This window comes from Notothenia rossii (assembly GCF_949606895.1).
Source record: "Notothenia rossii genome assembly, chromosome: 4".
Classification (NCBI taxonomy): Eukaryota; Metazoa; Chordata; class Actinopteri; order Perciformes; family Nototheniidae; genus Notothenia; species Notothenia rossii.
The window spans coordinates 37,687,976-37,699,072 of record NC_136902.1 but is presented as its reverse complement, the minus strand read 5'-3'; positions in this window follow the sequence as shown (position 1 = coordinate 37,699,072).

Genomic DNA, 11,097 nt, shown 5'->3' with positions numbered 1-11,097 from the left:
TGTGCATTACTCTATATGCAATAATAATTAATCTGAGCATTACTCTGGCACACATTATGCATTTATAATGTGCATATCAGTGTTTCCCCTACCATTGTCTTGGAAGGGTGCTGCGCCCCGACAACGGAGCCCCGCGCTCCCCCTGAAAAAAAACTTTTTTATTACATTTTTTAAATGTATATTTATGTATATAGCACCAAATTGCAACTAATCTATATCTACTGTCACTTTTCACATTGAACATGTGTTCTTTTATTAAATAAATTAAATACTTTCATTTTAAGTTGTGAGTATAGTATTTTTGACCCTAAGAAACACCGATGCATTAATCAATAACAATAATTCACAGCTCCTCTCTCCCCTCAGCCAGCACCCCCCCCCCCCCCCCCCCCCCCCCCCAAAGCAGTAAACCTAGGGGAAACACTGCATATTGTTATATTATGTACATATTTTTACATACTTGTTTTTCTTATATCTTCTACTATATATTTTAATTCTACAATGTAACAATCCCAATTTCCCCCAGAGATCAATGATGTATTTCTGAATCATAGTGGGACATTGGGTGGTCCCCACTGGCCAGTCAAATCCTCTGGAAAAACTCCAGTTCCACATTTTTGTTCCACTCCATCGCCGATGCCCTTTAGCCACTATTTCAACTCTGTGTTGAAGACTGTCTTTACAACACATGTGCAAATACATGCATTTAAACATATCTTTCTAGCACCTCCACTATCCAACTGTGCCGGGGGACGACTAATGTCATGTAGCTGTATAAACTATAAATGCTATCCAGCTAAAAACTTTGACCGGAAGGCCGGAGGCCGCTAGTAGCTGGACGTGGTCGCTACAGTAGGTTGCGCGTAGCCTAAATAAAAGCAATATTATTTGGTGTTTTAAAGAAATAAACTCCCCTTGATTTTAGATACTTACTGTAGTCCGTTGTCAGATGAAATTAATGAAAGTGAGGTGATTGTGGGTAACGTAACGTGGCTACGTCACGTTGCCGTGGTAACGACGGAATCTTCTTCTGGTTTATTGTTGTTATAATAAAAATGATTATTATTACTATTAAACAAAAAGCATTTAAAATACAGTCAGTAGCCATCGTCATTCCGATGTGGGGGGAGTGGTTTTCACCATCATTATCATCATTATATATTTTTTAAATGACTAATATTGGCCTACAATACCCCTTTATTGATCAAATAGGAATATAATTGTCTTTTAAATAACGTAAACTAAAGGGAACAATCTATTTGACACAGCTGAAGCTCTGGCCTTCCTTAAAAAATAACTAATTTAATAAATATCACAGTTGTATTACACACAATGCACTGTTTTTTGAGAACACAAATTTGGTAAATAATGCACCATAATACATTCTGATGAAAAATAAAAATTATTGTGAATACAAATAAAATAAAACAAGCCTCCCGCGAGTTACTACAGGCTATAAAGTAGATTTTAAAAACGTTTTATAGAATAAAAAGTTCACTGAAGGACGTTGTAGAAATGCGTGTGTGCACCACGACAAAGGAGCCTCATTCACTTTACATTGGCTTTGTTTGCGTGTTGCCGACAGGTAAATGTAACAACGTTTGTGACTCCACCACATGCGGTGTTAAGGAGTCGTGGTGGAGTCACGCATTCTGTTGAGATCAGGTTGGATCTGCGGGTAGCATTAGCTCGCGATCTCAAGTCGTCTACAACATACGTTTAGGGAGCTATATAGAAGCCTATGGACATCCCGGAAAGTTGAAAATGTACGCTAAGGGCCGCCCCCTTGCGTTGGAAAAAGCCGACACAGGGGACTTGACATAATGTCAACATAGGCCGACCGGGGAGTGAGGATGAGTTGTCTGGACCGCTGCGTAAAAAGGAGGGTTTCTGCCCCATTACTTCTCTTCTTACTTCTATAAGAATAAAACACGGAGGAGGGAGATCTCTTTTTCTCCCCCTCTTCTGACAGCCCAGCAGCTGATCTCAAAGCACGCTCCCCTCTCCTGCAGGGGGGCGTGGTCAGCTGCAGCTCACAGAATCAGCCCCCTGCAAAAACAGCGCTGGAAAGAGCAAATAGAGCGAAATGAGGCATGGCTAAAATGCAGGATCTTTTTGGTATTTTGAAAATAAAACTATATTTATATACTTTATATAGGTATTGCCCTACAATATATTAATATAATATAAGTAATACAAGACAGAATGATGATGATGATGATGATCTCTGCGCTATAGCTGCTCCGTGCATGCATGCAGTGACATGTAATATCCAAGGATTAGAGACGGTTGAATGCTGCTGTTTTGAGCATTGCAATATATTTATTTTCACTATGTTATTTATTTATGATTATCCTTAGGCTCAGCAAAGATTTGATGTCAGCTGTTGCTGTCTTTTTTTCTATAGCTAATAGTTACTGAAATATAGCCCTTCTGTTCTGTCAGGGCCTTTTCTTTAAATATAATTTTAAAATGTCGATACAGTAGCCCCTTTTTTAAAATAGTTTTTATAGGTGTTGCTATCTGTTTTGTGTAGCGTGGTTCTACAAGCAAGTCAGTGCATTCATTGGGTGGTATCAGAGAGTTACAAGGGTCTGTAAATGCAATGAAAACATTTGGCCCCAGCAAATAATTTATATTAAACATGTAATTTTTTGTTTTGAATACTTCAGTACAAAGGATGTATTGAATAATTTAAGTGATATATGTGTACACACATACATCATTCATTAGTAAAAACAGGGCTACATTTGATTTAATTAAAAGGTATAATATGTGGTAAACTGAAGAGCCGTTTGGGAGCCGAAAGAGCCGGCTCTTCTTGGTGAGCCGAGCCAAATGATCCGGCTCACCTAGAAGAGCCGGAATTCCCATCACTACTCTCTCCTAGCTTCCCGCGTCCCTCTCCCCAGGAACCTCCCTCTTCCAGCCCCAACCAACCAGACAACACTCTCCCACCCAAACCCACAGCTACAGGTCACAAGAACCGTCCATCAAAACAGTGGCACGTTCACTGACACTCGGTAAAATGAAAACAAACTCTGAACAACAAAGACATCAAACATCAACATTATAACCAGTCCGTTACACTATGTAGAGAATAAACGTGTTTAAGATACGTTCATAAGAAACATAACGTGGGAGAAAATATGTTTCTAGCTAAACGTAATTGAGAATGCAGTTTAGTTCTGTGGGAACGTAATTTTTAGGAGACAGGGTTGCTCATAGCCTGCAGCTTGTCAGTAGCCGTAGTCGTGTTGAATGCGCTGGAGAAATAAAAAAGGTGATTCTCACAGTGCAACCCGATCCATCCAGGTATGAGTGAGCACACTGCAGCAGGTAAATAATGGCATCGTCCACCTCCAGGTGAGGCTGGTAGGCAAATTGCAGAGGGTCTAGGAATGATCTCACCTGCTGTCTGAGATGGGCCAAGACCAGTCTCTCCAGCACCTTCATCACATGAGATGTGATTGCTACTGGGCGATAGTCATTAGTAGTAATATTCATCCCGCTTTCGTCTCATTAGTATGCATACAAAAGTGACAGGTCACACCTCCCCCAATTATGCAAATGAGCTAAGTCCCGCCTCCCTTTGTTCGAGGTGTGATATCCCAAGTAGGTGTGATATGAGAGGGAGGTGTGATGTGTATTCACAAGTGTGAAAAGCCCCCACTGTTGCGCCTTATGGTGTATAATAAAATAAAATAAAATAAAAAATGCTGTTTCAATCACATTAGTATGCATAAAAAGTGACAGGTGGGCCCGCCCCCAAGTGTGTGCGTGCGTGGTGCGTGCGTGTGTGTGTGCGTGTGTGTGTGCGTGTGTGCGTGTGTGTGTGTGTGTGTGTGTGTGAGTGTGTGTGTGTGTGTGTGTGTGTGTGACGGTCTCCCCTAACCCCTGCTGAGGACCGGGGCTACATCTAATCTTATTTTAGCCCCTAAAGAAAAGCCCACCATAAACATAATAATAAAAAATAGTATTGATGTATGTTACCACTTTCCTTCTTCATCAGACAGCCCCTTTCTAACGGGAATCTAAGCTAACATCTATTCTCGTTTCAAAGCCTCCTTCTTTCTGCGGTGATGCAGCTAAATGCTGCCCCTCTCTACTATACTAAAGTCACCATACAAACTTTATTGTCCTATCTAAATTAGATTAAGGTTTTAATATGATTTGTGTTAATTAGTTTACTAGCTATGAGGAAGTCTCTGTCTACATTGCAAGGATTAGACTGATGGTTTTAAAAAAATGTTTGAGTCATTGACCTGGGTAAGGGTTTATAAGGATATCTAGTTTCTACAACAAGAGAAAGGTGATGATGAACCACCCTGGCATTTCTTCTCTGCGTTTTCCTGACCTGGATCCGATCCTGAAAAACTCTGGTAAGTACTTCATATAATTATTAAATGTTGTATGTTGTGTGGTAAACAACCTCTGTGTATATATTGTATTTATGTGTATTAGCACTATGATTCATAATGGTTTTTAAGTTTTGGGGAGACTGTTAACTAATGTTGAAGTACTTTAGTGGATGGGATGGAGTCTCACACATTGTTTCTGTGAAGGTGTGTGTGTGTGTGTGTGTGTGTGTGTGTGTGTGTGTGTGTGTGTGTGTGTGTGTGTGTGTGTGTGTGTGTGTGTGTGTGTGTGTGTGTGTGTGTGTGTGTGTGTGTGTGTGTGTGTGTGTGTGTGTGTGTGTGTGTGAGCCTGGCCCTGCCCCCTCCTCCCCCCCCCCTTCTTGCCATCTTATCACTAGACAGAGGGGGGATGGAATTTAAAAACAGTTACCTTACACTTGTATTTGTTCTCTCTAAAACACAGTGTCTGTAAAGGTGGGGGAGACTGTCTCCCCCCTTACTGCCATCTCTCTGTTGCTGCTGATGTGTTTTATGTACTTACTCTCTTGTTAAAAGGTGATGAAGTTTGCAGCGTAAGCCAGCCATCAGTGTTCTAGTTTTAAGGTTTTGCATACCTCAAAGTGTGTCTAAAAGTATCTTGGCAAGAGAAAAAAGCCAAAATCCGCCTAGGCCATTAAAAAGAAACCGAATTCCTTACTAAGTACTTCATATAACACTGTTTCGATGAAACAATGCAGTCTTGATAACTTGACTTGACTAACATTACTTTTTAAAATATATGTTTTTTAGATGCTTTACTTTGATTTCTTTCATGTTATTTTAACGCAACTTTAGTTTTTTCATATTTTTTCAACATACTGTGATATTTTGTTTTTGTCTTTCTCTCCTTTTTCCATTATATTTTTGAAAAACTACATAGTGATTTTTAGCAAAATACAACATGCAACTAATACATTATACAATATTACTTTTTGCGATATTTTCAACACAATATACTTGTACCTTTTTTTTTGTAGGGCTTCAAGATATTTTGCATGTCATGCATAAACACAGTTTCATCTTTCTCGAAACTGACGTGCAGTCCGTTTTACAAACAAGTTATTTTTCTGCTTCTTCCTCCTCTGAATTTGAACCACAACTTGTCCACTGGAGTCAGAGCTTTCTGAACTTATTTCTTAAGAGCACTGGGCATTTTTGTGTTGTATTGTGTACAGTTGAAAATGCACAGATAAACAGTAAGGCATGGGCGGTAAAATGTGTCTCCTCAGGCTCTCTAATACATAGTCATCTCTCAACCCCCCTGCCTGCCTGCTTTTCTTTACTTTTACAGCCTCATGCCAACTGCAGGGCCATGGGGTGTTAAGAGCCTAACAGGCAGCTCATTGTGGAATAGCACCCCAACTGAGATACGGGATTGTCCCACTCTCAATAGTTTTAAAGGTCAACTTAAAGAATGGTTAAGCAAAAAACAGACGTGTAATCACCGCTAAATAAATGCACTTTAACACAGGGGTATCTCCTCTTGCACTCTATGTAGCGCTTTTATCTTATCTTGCACTTTATATATCATAGCTGCTACATTGTACTGCCATGTGGTAAATGCTTGTATGCTGCTCATGCTCGTTCTGCATATCATGTATTTATTTTTGCTGTATATATAAATGGCATGTTCTTATATGCTGTATGTGACGGGACTATAGATGGAAATTAGCTCAAAGCTAAAATCCGGCTAATTTACACTTGTAAGCATTATTTTTGTTTTAAAGTGTTCATCAATGTGCACTACGGTGGCCCTGAAGAAAATTAAACATTAAAATATGTTATCAATATTCCCATTCCCAGTTTATTTGGGATTATTTGCGATGTTTACTATGTTTTGGTAGCTCTTAACAAAACATAATTTTTATGTATGACAACTTTACAACTGGTAGAAAGTTAAGTACTTTTTCTGAACAGATTTTCTTTAAGACTGTGACTCTTAACACACCATCCCCCCGAGAGCCAGACATACTCATCCCCTTTTCAACGCCCCCCTGCAGCAGCTCAGGTGTGAAACCCCGATACAGAATGTCAGTCACTGTGTAAAACTTTTATTTTCTTAAACGACTGTGACTCTTAAAGGCAAGTTTGTGATTTTAACACTGTTTCGATGAAACAATGCAGTCTTGATAACTTTACTTGACTAACATTACTTTTTTAAATACATGTTTTTAGATGCTTTACTTTGATTTCTTTCATGTTATTTTAACACAACATTACTTTTTTCATATTTTTCAACATACTGTGATATTCTGTTTTAGTCTTTCTATCCTTTTTCCATTATATTTTTGAAAAACTACATAGTGGTTTTTAGCAAAATACAACATGCAACTAATACATTATACAATATTACGACTTTTTGCGATATTTTCAACACAATATACTTGTACCTTCTTTTTGTGGTTGTAGGGCTTCAACATATTTTGCATGTCATGCATAAACACGGTGTCATCTTTTTCTTGAAACTGACGTGCTGTCCGTTTTACAAAACAAGTTATTCTTCTGCTTCTTCATCCTCTAAATTTTCCTCCCCCGTCCCTCTTCCTTCAGCCAGCACAACAAGAATCAAGGTGGATCTGTGAAATGAAACACCTCTTCCCAAAGCGTGACTTCCCTATTGAGAGCATGCGTCTAGGGCAGTAGGGTCTAAACCAATTGGCCAGATATACTAACATGCAGAACGTACGGTATGTTTGAAAAAGACCAACCATTTATCCAGTTCAACCTGTCTTTAAGATGTGACATTGCGCTCTGACTATTTCCCGTAAAATGGTGACAAACTATTACTTTTTCTTAAATTTGACCTCTTGCTGCTTGGTTGAAAATGATAGATGAAAAATAACTTTAAAAAAAAAGACTCAAACAGCAAGGGACATTATACTGTTGAAAAAACTCTCAATTCTACAGATGACTCCCCCCATTCAACGCAATAAGTCCCTCCCTCCACTCAGCAAAGCATCTAAAACTAAGGACCCCTACTAAGACGACAGTTTGAAAACTAGAAATGGATCTGAGAAAAACCAAGTCTCCCCCCGCGAGTTGCAGCCAGGAACAAATTCCTGGACTACCATCATCACCACCATTCTGGATACCAGAATCTTGCAGTACTACTGCTGCTTATGTTGCTCCTTGGGCCAAGACGTCTCTGTTTATGGACACAGTGAAATCAGTGTTGGTTGATATTGTGGAGGGGGTGATACATCGGTACAGAGAAGAAATATGCAACTGATGCCGAGTCAGACACCCCGGCCGGAGGCAACACGATTGTCTGAATGAGATGCCCGATTTTTTCTTCAGAAACAATTACAACGCGTTAATGAAAAGACTCTGGCTCACCGACTTCATTACTGAGATCGACCAGACTCTTATTGATAAAGAAATGTTCACGGATGATTGGAGGATCCAAGGCGCTTCGGAGGCTTTTCTGCACAATCTCAAAAATTGCAGACGCCTCAAGGAGAGACTTGAAAAGATCCATGCCGAGTTGGATGGAGAAGAAGAAGACTAATAACCTGCGGTTGATTGAAGCCAGGGATTTTTTCTTTTTCGATACATTGACTTTTTCTCGAAAGTAAAATACAAATGGGGAACTACAATGCAAAACGCTCGGTATATATTGATCAGAATGTAGTCAATACCCTTTTAATAAGTGTGGTGATGAGGACGATTGAAAACAGAGTGAATAGTGACCCCCGTGTAAACAGAATGGCTGAAGTTTGTAAACTAGAAGACATTTTGGATATCGTTCGTTCTGGCAGTACTATTCCTGGTCATTGCAAAACGATTGTAAACTAAACATTTAAAGAGGTCCTGGAATCTTCATTTTCCGAAACATTCTGTAACATTACCGAAGAAATGAAACAAACATCAAAAGTGTATCATGTGCTCTCATTGTATGCTCTGTTTGTAGATTTAATGCATCTTTGTGTCAAAAACAGCATACACATGAATATTTTGACTGAAGTGAAAAAACTCCATCATGATATTTCCAGTAATGTGGGGAATTCTAAGCTGGAGACGGTCCTGGGGATGTTACAATCAGTATAACTATCGATTTTGTGTGTGAAAAAGTTAAAATGTAAATAGGACGTTTTTTAAAAAAAGAAAAAAAAGTATTTTTTACATTTTAAAAACTGTTGTCTTCATTATAGCAAGGGGAGCGTGCCTGATACATGTGTATTACAGTCCTCTGCACTGCTGTCTTCATTATAACAAGGGGAGGGTAACAGGGAAGATGTATGATACATGTGTATTGAAACGTGCATATTATACCCCCACAGAAACACAGAAACACAGAAAACACTGGAACCACTGGAACCACTGAAACACTGAAAAAACACAGAAACACTGAAACACCGACACACAGAAACACCAAAACCGAAGAGACACAGAACCACAGAAACACGGAAACACAGAAACACCAAAATACAAAAACACAGAAACACAGAAAACACAAAAAACACAGAAACACAAAAAAACAAAAACACTGAAACACAAAAACACTGAAACACAAAAACACAGAAACACAGAAAACACAAAAACACAAAAACACTGAAACAATGAAACACAGAAACATAAAAACACAAAAACATAGAAACACAAAAACACAGAAACACAGAAACACAAAAACACAAAAACACAGAAAACACAGAAACACAAAAAAACACAGAAACACTGAAACACCGACAAACAGAAACACCGAAACACAGAGACACAGAACCACAGAAACACGGAAACACAGAAACACAAAAACACAAAAACACAGAAACACAGAAAACACAGAAACACAAAAACACTGAAACACTGAAACACAGAAACACAGAAACACAAAAATACAGAAACACAAAAGCACAAAAACACTGAAACACTGAAACACAGAAACACAGAAACACAAAAACACAGAAACACAGAAACACAGAAAACACAGAAACACAAAAACACAAAAACACAGGAACACTGAAACACCGACACACAGAAACACCGAAAACACTGAAAACACAAACAAAACAGGCTTGTGTGCTAGTATGGTTTTTGAATAAACAAATCAGTATTTTAAAAAGTCGATGGGAGGCTGATACAATTTGACTTTTTAAAATGAAACAAAGATACAGGGGGGGCAAAGTACAAAACTCTTTTTCTGACTAAATTAATCCTGGCAGGTTTATGTAAAGTATAAGTGTCTGGAGTTAAAGATTTATCTGAACAAGATACATTTCAATAAAATATTAAAGTCTCCCAGTCCGTGACTTTTCCTGAAAGTGTGTTATGTAGCAACCTCTGTTGTTAAAAATTGTCAATATGAAGTCAGATTGAAGAAATCGCCCAAAAAATTGCCATTTATACCTATTTCCACCAGCGGGTCATATTGACCCCACCCCTTTTCGCGCTATTGATTTTGCCTGTAAACATAAAGATGAAATGTTGCTATAGCAACGCCTTTTATCTACTGCGGTTCCTTATAGATTGAGAGAGAGAGATAGATGGATAGATATATTGATTGGTATTGATAGCGACAGTCTGTAGTGAAGGAGCGCGCTCCCGCTCAAGGGAGACTGCTCGCGCTGCGTTCTGCAGCAAACACCCAACAACGACAACCGCCTCACGAAACGCTATGTTAAAGCGTTAATAAACTAAACAATTTAACAAAATTGCTTGTCAAAATACCAATGCCACAAGACCATTTTTTTTCTTAAAGCAATATTTTTAGTGTCCAGCTGGGTGAGGGCAATGGCACAATATGCATCCTTGGTATTAGCATATAAAAGATCCAGTCTATTATTGCGCTTAGTTCGGCATTTCACATACTGTGTGAATGTTGGCAGAGATTTGTCCAGTTTACCATGGTTAAAATCCCCAGTGATGGTGATGAATGCATTTGGGTGAACAGTTTGGAGTTTGGCCACAGAGGAGTGAATGACGTCACCAGCCGCCTCCGTGTCCGCAGAAGGTGGAATGTAGACAACAACTACGATGACGGAATGAATGTAATCCCACAGCTAGCAGTTCAATGTCCGGGCTACAGAAACGCTCCTTCACAGTAACATGTCCAGGATTACACCATCGTTTGTTCACATACATTGCAATCCCTCCTCCTTTCTTCTTACCGCTCAGAATAACGTCCCTGTCCGCCCGAACACTCGTGAAGCCGGGGAGAGCCTATTATCTGGGATGAGTGTGTGCAACCAATTCTCGTAAAAACACAGGGAGCTGCAGCAACAGGCAGCCACCTAGCACGGCGCCGAGTACCGTCAGATATGATGGTCATAGGGCGCCAATTTCAGCGCCCAATGCAGTCTGTGGACTCGTATCCAAGGTGACGCTACAGTAGTTGATGAGGATGGCTGCGTGGGCAGGTGGAGACTCCGGACCTCGGTCCCCGCCCAATTCCGTCCAAGCACTGTTATCAAATCCTTTCGAAAGGAGAAGTTTGGCAGATAAATTGTTGGTTAAAGACCTTGGATCGGACCAAACCGATTTGTTTGTCTGTTGAGGGCATCCTCTGCCTTCCTTAACCTTTTAACTGCCAGCGCCACCATTTGGTAGAGCACATTTTGTGTCTTGATATCTTGTTGAAAATAAAATAAAAAGGTTTAACATCTGATTCAGCCAGCTCTACCCTTTGGTTGACATGTTATGCACAAAACAACCTCTAGATGTCACTGTGGTTTGAACAGAAAGCCCTTCAGCTAGCTTCCACTGA